The sequence below is a fragment of the Alligator mississippiensis genome, chromosome 14, assembly GCF_030867095.1.
Source record: "Alligator mississippiensis isolate rAllMis1 chromosome 14, rAllMis1, whole genome shotgun sequence".
NCBI classification, from domain to species: Eukaryota; Metazoa; Chordata; order Crocodylia; family Alligatoridae; genus Alligator; species Alligator mississippiensis.
The window spans coordinates 7883328-7896095 of record NC_081837.1 but is presented as its reverse complement, the minus strand read 5'-3'; the positions used below and the strand labels follow the sequence as shown (position 1 = coordinate 7896095).

Sequence of the window (12768 nt, the reverse complement as noted above, 5' to 3'; positions counted from 1 at the left end):
TTGAGTCTGAATTTAGACTCACTGGCTGGTTTCCACTCCCGAATAGATTGTGCCATGTGGACAGATATGATGTCCCTTGCGATACTATAGCAAGGGTCTTAAATAAAACAGGCAGTACCTGGAATGCACGAAAATGAGAATACGAGACAAAACCTGGCAGGATTCATCTCATCTCCTTGTCACACACAGGACTCCAACGACGCGCTCTCCCATCCCTTATCAGTGCTGTGGTCTAGCTCATAAACTAGGTTTACCACTTGTACTGAGCTCACAGAGATAAGAATAACAACAAGAAATACTGTGCACTGTATATGCCTTAGAAGGAGACATTATGCTGTCTTCCCAGTCAGGGATAAGCCAAGCACAAAGGGAGAGGGGGGGGGTCTCCCTGAAACCAATGTGCCAGGGTAATAAAAGCACTCGTTGAAAAAGATCTTTTCCAACACTGAATCTGTGCAAACATAAAGCACTTTGAGATGCAGGTCTCTAGCTGAGGTGCCTTTCTGGGAGGCAGAACAGACCCCTTCCACTATTTTAGTATCGAGCCATAAAAGCGAGCCCCAACAACCGAGAATTCCCCAGTGACAAATCCCAGCCAAGCACTGAAGGGACCTTAGGAAGTTGCCTCCTTTGAATTTTCAAAAATTCAACATATGCCTTGGAATCAATCACCTTTCCAAGGAATTGTCTCACACGACTGCAGCAGATAGAGAGATCACACATTTATAACGGCAAGGGGATTGCTCTTGCTGTCCACATCCATCCAGCATAGAAAAACCTGACTGCTCAAAGTAGTCATTACATATTTAACACTGCCACGCAAATGGATTTTTGTAAAGTGTGGAAACAATGGCTCTCCCAGACATGCCTTCATTTACATTCATGCAAATACACAGTACAGAAACCAAGAGAATTAGGTACTTTCTGCAGCATGTATACACATTTTCTATTCAAGAGCTCCCGTGTGTACATTTTCTATTTCGCATAGGGATCCCCACATGCTCTTCAAATCCTGCTATATATTGTAACTACGGTTCAGATTTAGCAAGACTCAAATGGTATCTTACCTTGATATCCTTGCCGCTTTCTCTATGCAAAATACACACTTACTGTAAACATCAACGCGAGGGAAATGCAGAGAAATGCAATTTCTTCAGCCACACAGTTCTCCTGAAGTGGAGCTGCAGCTATTGCATTGTTGATTTTAGTAGATTATGTGTGTCTGGCTTTGCTAACCTGCTGTTTTAATGCTCCACGGGCTTTTGGCAAGATACCAATGATATTCATGACCACAAGAGGGCTTTAACAGCGCTCATATACTGTATCACACAGCAATCCTTCTGTGTTCCTTAAAAGAAACAAAGAATTGTTTTTAAGTGTTTTGACTGCATCACAGCCACAGTTGCTGGATGTAAAAAATACATTTATCTGTGCATCACTCCCCTACGCGTCCATGTGAGCTCACACTATGCAATGCTAAAATAGGAACAGGGCATTTTTAAATAGGGCAGCATGCTGGAAATCTGGGACTGCTGTTAGAGGTGATGAGGGGAGAAATAGGGAAACCATAAGCATTGAGTTATTGGGCTGGTTGGTGCGATTTGGTGTAACTCCAGTGACAGTAATGGAGCGATGTAGGCTGACAAGAGCTAAGGTTTCAGCTCGCTGACTCTTTCTGTTCTCCAATAAAGGATCCAGCATTTTGTTTGAAATCTGATTAAATTTTGAAACCAGACTCTCATCTCACACATATGCCCTTTAGTGGATGTGGCTTTATGATTGAAATTAAGAGATAGAAACAGATCGTGACCAGATTCCAAATAAGAGCTTTTAGGACCAAGGTCTGGTCCCACTGGAATCGCAGGCAAACGACACCAAGAGGGACAAGACTTGGCCTATGCTTCCTGATCACAGTATTTTTAATGCAGCAGTATCCCCTGCCTTAGCTGGCAGAATCAGGCTGGGAAAGCTGGGCTAATGATTTTTCACACCAATCCAGTGTTAAGCCTGGTGCATTCACAAATTGCACCAATGTCATTAAAACTGGCTTCTAAAAGGATTGGGTTGAATTAGCGCACGTCCTTTGCGTGGCTAACCAGCAATAAGAGTAGCGAATACCAAAGTAGCTCAATTCAGTTACCAAAGCTACACTAATTTACATCTGCTGAGAATCTGGCCTCTTGGGCATTATTAAGCCCTACCCTCTAGCAGATGGATGTCTAGCTAGAAAACCTTCTGGTACTTTTTGGAGTGTATGAGCAGCGCGTATTTGGCTTGGAGCTATCTGTTTGTTTATACTCCATTTATCACCACAGTTAAAGAGCATCTTGCAAGTTGCTTCTTAAATGTTAAGTGCCTAATACCTTAATTTTCTCTTAAGCCCTGTGCACATTACAGTGTTTCCACACTAGTACTAGGCTGTTGAGTGCAGTTCCTTGACTTGCCCCAGTGCAAAACTTGTGCGAACAAAATAAAATGCCAACATGCAAAGGCACCCCGTGAATTGCGCAGCATTCGTCCTGGCCAGAGTCTGAAAGCCTAATAGTCACTGAGCTTATGTTCAACCACAAATTACCCTAGAAATCATGTCTTCTAAGACAGTGGTTTCCAAACAGGGCGTTGTGACCTCAGATGGGGTCATTGTATCACAAAGAAGTAGGGCTGGAAGGGACCTCCAGAGGTCATCTAGCCTGAGACATGATCATCCCTGTCCAAAATATCATATACAATCCATAATCTAAACTTTACATAAGACTACCACCAATCCTCACAAGGGAAGCAGGGAAACCACAGCAGCCAACATCCTGCTTCTATGAAATGTTGTCAATATATACTCAAGATCCCAGGTAGAGGGCCTTGCCCTCTGCCAGAGAGGAAAGCAAAAAAAACCCCATAATCCATACTAATCTGACCATGGGGTAAAACTCCTTCCTGACCCCAAATATGGCCATCAGACTGACCCTGAGGAGAGGGGCATGACCTTCTAGCAGGGAACCTCCAGCAAAGCATTGGCACATCCCAGTCACCATCCCCAGCCTTGGCTGTAACTAAAACCCTCTGAGGAGGGCTTCAAAACACAGTGACATACAGCAGAAAATGGGAGGGGAGGGTGGGGGCAACCAGCAAGGCCCAGATGCAAGGGAAATACCCACAGCTGAACACAGGCATAGCTATATCCCTTACCTAGATCATCTCTTACCAAAGGAAGTCCAACCTCTTCTTGAACTCCTCCAGTGATGGAGAGTCCACAACATCCCTGGGCAGTTTTTTGCACTGCCTCCCTGTTCTGACAGTGAAGACTTTTTTTCCAAATATCCAGTCTAAACTTACTTTGCTGCTACTTCAAGCCAATGGTCTGCATCCTTCTCTCTGCAGCAAGAGAAAAAAGGTGCTTTCCCTCTTCTTTATGGCAGCCCTTCAAGCGCCTTTTTGCTCTTGCTCCAAGTATTTGAAGACTGCTATCATATCCCCTCTTAAGCAACTTTTCCACATGCTGAACATATCGAGCTCCTTCAGCTCCTCCTAGTAGGACTTGCCTTCCAAGTCCTTGATTATCATTGGTGCCCAACTCTCGACCCTTCCTTCTCCACATCCTTTTTAAAACATGGAGCCCAGAACTGCGCACAGTACTCCAGGATCAGGGCACTTAGAAGTATGCTTTGAGCCCATGAACTATTCCTCTTGAAGAGTCAGGCTCACACGGGCAGAGGAGTTGCAAACTGACTGGAAATGGGGCCAAAACCTGAAAGTGGTGTCACATACCCAAAAAGATGGGATCCACTATTCTCCAGACACAATTTAATAAGATATATCAGCAGATCCCAAAGGAAAGGACCTAAGTTCAACAACTGAGATCAATGGGTAAGATTTCAAAAGGCCTAAGTGATTAAGGAGCAAATGTCCAAAGCAACCAACCATTTGGGATCTTCCAAGACAGCTGTGAAATTCAGGGCTGTGTCCTGGTGCCCCAAGGAATCTCTGGAATGGGATTTTTGTCCTCAGTTTGAAAACCTAGTCCCAGAGAAGGGCTGTACAGCATCAAGGCAGTGCAAACTGTCCAAATGCATGAGGCGCCAAGCTGACCAGGAGCCCATTGCACTGGCAATGCTGAAACTAACTGCTACAATTAGTATCGTGGCCTAATAAAGGACTGGAGCCAATCCTGAACTTTTGCACAGAGCCCCAAAGAAGTAAACCCAGCCCTGGTCCTGGTGTATTTGCTGCAAGGACACAGCACAATGCTGCCTGGTGCCATGGAAATGTGGCTGTAATGCTTCTAGGTTATGAGTGAGGCGTGCTTTCCAGGCCTCCGGAAAGTGAAGTCCCAGATTCTGCTCCCTGAAAGTTGGCCACATTATCCAAGTCCCATTTCTGGAAGTGACTCAGGTACTTGGTACTCCAAGTTGCACTGAAAGTCACTGGGACTTTGGCTACTAACACGTTGAGGGACTTCTAAAATTTTTACCATAAGTACACATCAACCTGGAAAAGAAATGGGAAGGACATCCTGACTGGCAAACCCAAAGCCATGCTCGAGGCCTGGAGTTCTGGCAGGCTTAAGAGCCATGACGTGGGTATGTCCTTGCCACTTCATTTCTGGATTTCATGTATGAACAGCAGAAGCGTGACCCAACATGCTGCCAGCACAGCGCACACATAATCTGTGTGCACTAGACAGAAGCCTTCATATCTCACTTCCAGTTCCTGGGTCCAAAGCAGAGGTGAATTTGACCCTTCTCTTGTGCATGCAATATATTGCCAAGCCTATATAAATGAAACGGTGGATTGAATTAATAGCCTCAACACTTTACAGCCATGGAATAGATCTGCATATGAACATAAAACATTTCAGACTATATTATCACATGGCAACTACCACAACGTCATCAACCGTGTCTGCAGTTTTATTTTTATTGCCTTCCTATTCATTATCCATCTCCACACAAAGGCACAGCATGGCTGGAGATTATTGCATGCAAAGCTAGAGTCAGCAGAAGTTACAGAAACAAAGATTAAAATGATTTGACAATGTTTTCAAAAAAATACCAACCTGAGTTTATGCAGCGCTGGATTAAAGTACACCTGGAAAGGCCCTTCAAACAAGCAGCAAATGGAAACTCTGAGTGTATCTGAAAATGAAAGGTCTGGAAAGCCAAGCTTAATCTTAGCCTGGCTGGAAAGGTAAGGAGAATTGCTTCTAAATCTTCATATATATATTTCTAGTTACTCTTCCCTACGTGAGAGTCTGATTCTCCACAGCCATGCACTCTGGGATATATACACTTGTGAAAACAGGCCTAAAGAGATACAAGAATTTAGTAGCCCCAGCGCTACTCTTGTGATGCTCATGCAATCACTTGATGCCACCAGCTTGGACTTCAGCGAAAACAGCAAATATGGCTCATGAACATATCACAAGTGGCGAACACTATACATGCAACCGATACCGGCAAAGAAAGACAGTGGGAACATCTACACGTGCACTTAGTGTTATATGGGTTTACTGCGCTGTAATTTACTGCGCAGTAAACCCACCATGGCCAGGCATCTACACATGTGGCCATTTGGGAGCAGATTTGCACCTCATGGCAGCAGCCTGCTCCTGGCCTACTCTGGCCCTGTGCTGCAGCAGCCAGCCACTGGCTGGAGGCTCCAGACACCACTGACAAGGACCCTCTTTAAAAGCAAGCCCTACACGGTGCTCCCTGGTCACCTATGTTTCTGGCCTGGAGCAGCGTGCTGGCACAGCCCCCTGCAACTCTGTCACCAGAGCCTGTGCTCACCGCGTCACGGCTGCTCCACCCCTGGGCCCTGGGACTGATGACCCTTGCCTCAGGTTCGTGCTTGCCGTGATTCACTGCTGTGCTGACCACCACCTAACCCAGATCAGTCTCGGCCCTGTGCCCTGGTGCTGCGTGACTGCATGGCCAGGTGCATCTGAGCCCCCCTGCCACCACACTGATGTTGCCCAGCCCCCAGCAAGGATGCCAATAATGCACAAGTGAATGCCACGATCGATGCCATCCATGAGCTCCTGGGGCTGCAGCCACCACCTGTGGGCCCACCCAGCCAGCCAGGACTGGTGGCTGCACGTCATTCAGAGCACTTGGGATGATGAGCAGAGGCTGGGGTCCTTTTGGATGACCCAGGCCACCTTTCAGGAGCTCCTTGATCAACTCCACCTGCACCTGAAGTGGCAAGCCACCACCATGTGGCTGCCCCTCCCCATGGAGACCTGGGTAGCCATCGCCCTGCTCAAGCTGGCCATGCCTGCCAGCCTGTGCTACATCAGCCACCTCTTCAGTGTGGGCAAGGTGATCAGTGAGGAGGCTGTTCTGGAGGTCAACAGCACCCTTCAGGACGTGCTGGGGCAAACCATGCTCTGGGTCCATGACCCCCTGGAGGTGGTGGAGGGGTTGCATGCCCTGGGCTTGCCCCCAGGCATCAGGTCCCTGGACAGGACCCACATCCCCATCACCTGCCCATCCCACAGCAACTGTCCCTACTATAGCCAGCAGGACTTCACTCCATCATGCTGTAGGCTGTTGTCAACCACTGAGGCGCATCCAACAACATGAGCACCAGCTGGGCTGGCAGCACCCACAATACCTGCATGTCCTGAAACTCTGCTCTGCCAGCCCTTGTGGAGAGCAGACACTTCATGCCATCGGTGCTGGACCTTCAGCTGGGAGGTCTCCAGTCTCGCACCTCCTCATTGGGGACCCCACCTATCCACTCCTCCCCCAGCTAAGGCAGCCCTACACTGGCCAGCTGGACCCCCGCCAGGCACACTTCAGCCAGTGTGTAGGCCAGATCTGCATGCTGGTAGAGTGCACTTTTGGGTGTCTGAAGGGATGTTGGTGCACCCTCACCCTCCACCTCAAGGTTGTGAAGGCCAGCATCCCCCAAAGTCATCATTGCAGCCTGTGTGCTGCATAACATCTGCGAGGCCCGGGGGGAGCTCTTCTGCAAGGCATGGGTGGAGGAGGCACAGCAAGAGGAGGATGCCTGGCACTGGGAGCGCCAGCTGTGATGGCAGTAACAGCAATGGGCCCTCTCCAACCGAGGCCCCAGGTGAGCTACACACCCAGCAGTGAGGGCCAGGGCACTGAGTGCAAGAGATGCTGGTGGACCACCTGCTCCTGCACTACCCACTGTAGGCCACCTGGATGGCTGGCCACAGACCCCAGCCTCACTGCACACCCCCAGCACCATGCTCACTATGGACAGTGTTCTGTAAAGCACTTTATTCCCCTTCACAAACACAGATCCTTCCCCCCCACACAGCCCCTACCCACTCACCCCCAACCCACAGAGCCCCACCACCAACCACCCCACCTACCACCAATAAAGAACCCTCTTCTCCATGCAGACCATGTACAGTGCTCTGTGTGCCCTCCCAGGGAGGGGGACAGTGGGGTGGGAGCACCTATGGTGGAGCCCAGGGATAGGTGCTCAGCACCCCAGCCTCTGGCTGCACCATTGCAGGTACGCATGCTGCAGCGTGGCCAGCAGGCAGGGGGCTCACCTGGGGGTGAGGTTGGCCACTTGCTCTGCCAGCATGGTTGGCTCCCTCTCCTGCAGCCAGCAAGCACCCAGGACCAGCAGCACTCGTGCATGGTGCTGATCCCACTGCAGGACCAGTTACGTCCCCAGAAGATGGTGTATGGCATCGGGGATGGTGCCAGCGTGGCTCCCTTGCCGGTGCTTAGGGGCTGCAGGTGAGTCCGAGCCTGGGCAGGTGCTTGCAGCACACACACAGCTCAGAGGCACGGCATGGGACAGGCAGGCAGGCAGTGGGGCTGGGCTGGGGCCAGTGCTGGGGTCCAGGCAGAGTGCTGCAGCTGGCCCAGGGCCACTGCTGCAGGCTCTGAGGGCCACAGGCAGGCAGCAGGCGGCACAGGCCCCCAGGGTCATTGCAGAATTTTGCAGATGCAACCCAGCTCGAGTATGCAAAGAACCACCTCAGCCCTGGGGCTGGAGAAGCTCCAAGCCCTGTGGCCCTGGAGCTAGGCCGAGGATGGACCCCTGGTGGTAGAGCTGATCGGGAGCAAATTTGCTCCTGGTTGACGCCTACATGTGTGCTAGTTACTACGGCATAGTAAACTAATGTACCTAATGTAGACTACCTAAAGTAGACTAGTGTGCTGTGCAGTAAGTGCATGCACGTGTAGACGGTGACACTTTACCACTCAGTCAGTCAGTCAACTACGCAGTAAAGCATCTCATGTAGATGTTCCCAGTAGGCCTGATTCTGGTCCTGAGCCAGCTTCACCTAGGGAAGCCCCAGTGTCTTAAGCAGAGACACTCCTAATTCACATTCCTCTGAGAGTAGAATTACGTCCAATCTGACTACAATGAAACTTGCACAAGAAACCAATTTTATTGGGCAGCGGTCTATTTTAAGAGCTCACTGTAGGATCCCCAATTCCTTTATTATAATCCTGTTCAAACTTCATGATATTCCAATAAGCACTAGTGTTTGCTGATCTTTGAGTGGCCACTTAAATTGGGATTACCTGAATTTGGCTTTCATGCATCATAGGCTACGATGTATGAATGCAATGTATTTTGTCCCGTTTATTCCCCTTGTCAGTCCAACCTTAGGTGCAAAATATAGAGTGAGATTATTTTGAAGACCTGTCTGTCCAAACAAAATAACACAAATACACACTGTGCATGAAATGCAAACATGGGGAGTTTGCCGGCTCTAATTGCTTTTGAAAGCCTCCTGGGCTCATAGAAGTTTTACATAAGCAAAATGAGATGTGATATATTGATTTCATTTCCATTAGCTTATTTTCAGATACTGTGGGCACCATCTTAACTCTGGAGACTGCATTGTTCTACCAACGCCACACACAGAGACGCAGTGCATTACACTGAATGAGTCGAGTATGATGTAATTCCTAGGAGAACTGCATCTAGATTCAATGGGCCAGATCCTCAGGCAATATAAATGCATGCAGATCCACCACAATCAATGGAGTGGTACCCATTTACACCTGCTATGGATGTAACCTGCTATTTCCAAAAAAAGAACACTATATTTGTGGAAGCAGGAGAATTTGACATTTCTATACCCGATTGCATGAAATCCATATGCACGAATATCTATGTTCTTGTTACAATACAGCCCAGCTTCTTTTTCCTTGAATACCCCTTAAGGAAATATAGATGGACATGCACAATATAACTACTATTAATCCTTCCACCAAACTGCACACTCCCTTGTTTCATACTCTCTGTGTCAGCTATCACTATGCAGAGAAAGTAATGGTAAAAAGACAGAGGTCCTGGTTCTATTGATGCGATAAATGAGCAGTGTGGCAGCCTGAAGCTCCTTATAACACCTTGGGATCATGGAGTCACTTAAGGCACTAAAGTATTTTTTAATTGAGGCCCAGTGAACATCCCACTGTGACCAACAATGCCATTATGCAGAAGTGCCATTGTGCAAAGGTGGGTTGGTCTAAATGCTCTTTGTGATGGCTTTTTCCATCACAGAAAAAGTCGAGTCCTGTCGGGACTCTATGGTGTCTAGAAATTGCAGGGACTTGCTGTGAAGGGAGATTAAAAACCTCCAAAGTGAATCTAAGAACTGGCCATTACCTTGTCACAGCAAACCTATCCTGTCACTTAGATCATTCAGAATGACATAATCTGCACCCTTATCAGAAAGCATATTGTGCGCTCCACAAAAAGGGAGATTGACAGGAATCACTGAAATAAAAAATCAGCAAATTGAAAGATGGATTCTCTGGGATGGGGGCTACAGCCTTCTCTGTTCACTTCCCCTGTGGCTAGGAGCAAAGGTAAAAAGATCTCATTGGACCTGTAGCAGTGATCACCACCCACAAAAATACTTTGACCCCACGTATCGACTGCAATGAGGTAATGTCACAAGAGGAAGTCATTTGGGGTGAAGTTTCCGCACTAAGTAACTTGCCCTGGGCCCAAGCCATAGATTTGCAATCCATTTTACAACATCCCCATAACTCAGAGTGGTCTGATGCCAGCTTTTGGCTCAGTTCCACTGCTGTTTCATTTGTCACCAATGACTAACTCTTACTCTGACAAACAGACCACATTATTTCCCGCTTTGTGCCACTATCCTGTGCTTTATTCCTATTCACTTGTTTTCCCTATGATGTTATACTTCAAGGAGGAAAAGAGGGCGGCCAAAAGAAACCAACTGGACAATGCACCAGAAAATAAGCCTATCCTTAACAACGCTACACAAGTGTCTGAGATAGGGACTTATTGGGTCTTTTTCATTTCTGAATTTTAGCCTTCCAAAGCAGGATCTGCTATCATTGGCTTCCAAGGCATTTTACACAGCATCACCCTTTGCACAAACTCAGACAAAACTCCTGCATTACATTACACACAAAAGGTCTCAGTTCAATAATGAATGAGGAGTTTTTGCAAAGAGTAACTCATTTCTCTTGTACCTTGTCTCACCCATCAGCCAGCTTCAAAGCTATTCTAAATGAATGGGGTCACAAGTGAATCACTTGGGGGGTTTATCAGACAGAATCCTAATTTGGAAAGTGAATGCATCCCTCGTTGTGGTTGTCCACCATGGAGGAGGAGAACACATGCCACACCCTGTGAATTGGGTTGATGTCTAAACTACAGTTATAAGAAGTATGATGTGACTTCTTTTCCACTATACAAATCCAAATGACTATCCTGCTTATGCATCTACATATACGGCCCCTTCCATCAGCAATTCTGTCTGCTCCAAAATGTGATCCCATCAAACCTTCTGGAGCCACAACCCATAGGCTGAGAACTGCATCCTTTATACAGCCGACTCCTCATTCACATCCCAAAGGGAGGAATACACCAAACAAAGCCAACTTTGTATGTGAATGAGTCAGTCTTTTAGACAATTCTCACTGTAATCAAACAACATGCAATATACGTACAAGGCTTTTGTAGTACCGAGGCCTGCAGAGGATTGGACCTATACCAGCTCATAGAGGGTAAATGCGGCACCAGCAGGATGACAGTCTGGTTTCCCAGACACCTCACCCTGTGCCCTAATGCCTAGAGCACTGCCTCAGAAGAATCAATCATCTCCCAAGGCAGACATGAAGACAAAATATGCTCTCTGTCACCGTGGGTGCAATTAGACATAGACACGTAGCAGTGCATTAATAAACAGACCGGCAAGGAGCAAAAATAAACAGTGAGTCAGTTCCTCGTAAGAAATACTACAGGCAGGAAATTAAAAGACCAGCATCACTGCATGCATGATATAACGTGCTACTTTGCAGTAAGGTTTGAACTGGGGTAGAAAAGTTTGGCTACAATATACCAACAGTTGCTCACAACCTACCTTCTTACATCCCAGAGCTTCAGCTTTCAGCTAATAAAAGTACATCTGTAGCTGCCACCGCTACAAAGAAAACTGTGAAAAAATGATGCAATGACAAATGCCTGAGTATGCGCACAGCCTGAGACAATAGCGCTGAGGGGAAGAGTACCCCATTAATGTCGCAGGGTGCTATGTCAGATGCCAATAACATTGGAAAGAACAACGTTCGTTATTGCATTGCTCAATGAGATGGGTAAGAAGGAAGAGAAAATATGGTATTATAAAGAGCTACACAATGGGTGCATCTACACATGAATATTAATGCAACACAAACTCTGGAGCAGTTCATGCCAGAGCTTATTGCTCCCAGGTGCAGTGTTTACACGTGCACCTGGAAGTGCAGCATGTTGATCTGGGGCAGCCTCCCAGCTTGGGGCTGCTCCGACCCTGCTACCGTGCTGCGGAGGGGCTGTCTGGGGTGCGAGGATGCTCCAGTGTGGGGTTAGACAGCAGGCAGCCCCGCACTGAAGTATGCTCATGCCCCAGCCAGCCCCATTAGTGTCTACACTTGTGCTGCAGTAAAGTAACTCCACTGTCTGATAGTACTTGTATCTGGCAGTACTAACCTACAGCGGAGTTAATCAGTTTACTCCAGCCTAATAGTGCTGCATGTGTATACTGGTGACACATTACTGCAGAGATAACTAGGCAACTCCGCAGTAAGTGTCTGCTGTAGATGTGCCCAATGTAATCCAAATGATGGCTTTTTACTACAGGGAGACCTGGACGAAACCTATGCTTATATTTATCCCTATGAAAAAGTCGTCAAGCAGAAAACACCTACATGGGGTTTGGACCCCACCCCAGAAAACACAGAATCCAGAGTGTCCATGGTCAGACAGAACATCTGGACAATCCCAAGGGCAGCATTTCATGCTGGCTTCTTGAGAGAGAGGAGCTTATTTTGGGGATGGAGCCTGGAAGAAGACTACTGATTTTTATTCGGATTTGACCTTGGCTTTGAAGGCATCGACTTTTGCACTCTCTACTGTCTCTCATTAAGTGCTGCCTGTATGTAACGCCCCACATCTTACAGGACAACTCATTTCACTTTCAAAAATGGTTTGTCCTGTGATGCATGCAGCCACTCCATTTGGTCACTGAAATTCTACATATTTTATTAGATTTTCCAGATAACTTCCCAACCCACCAGGAAATCAAATCAACCCAGCGGAATTAAGTCTAACAGTACTTAACATTAATTATGGATTATGTTTCTTGTACTTAAATTCTGCATTGGGCATGGTAACAATGCATCAATAGCAAAACTAATGCAAGCGGGGGTAGCAATTTGCAAAGATTAGTTAAAATTAACAAACAGCTCCATAATTTAAATACAAAAAAAGACACAATTCAACAACTGCAGGATCATATGGAGGATA

General features: G+C 47.2%; 1 protein-coding gene across 4 annotated transcripts in view; it reads right to left on the bottom strand.

Annotated features, from left to right (window-relative positions):
* Nucleotides 1-12768, bottom strand: part of RAP1GAP2 (RAP1 GTPase activating protein 2) — a 318779-nt gene that overhangs the window by 211719 nt on the left and 94292 nt on the right. Inside the window, exon 1 of one of the 4 annotated variants that reach the window (XM_019493271.2) lies at nucleotides 1068-1226. The exons of the other annotated variants lie outside the window; for them this stretch is intronic. The gene's annotated coding sequence lies outside the window, so the exon portion shown is untranslated. Of the gene's footprint in view, nucleotides 1-1067; nucleotides 1227-12768 lie in introns of those variants that run through there. 4 annotated transcript variants of the gene reach the window in all.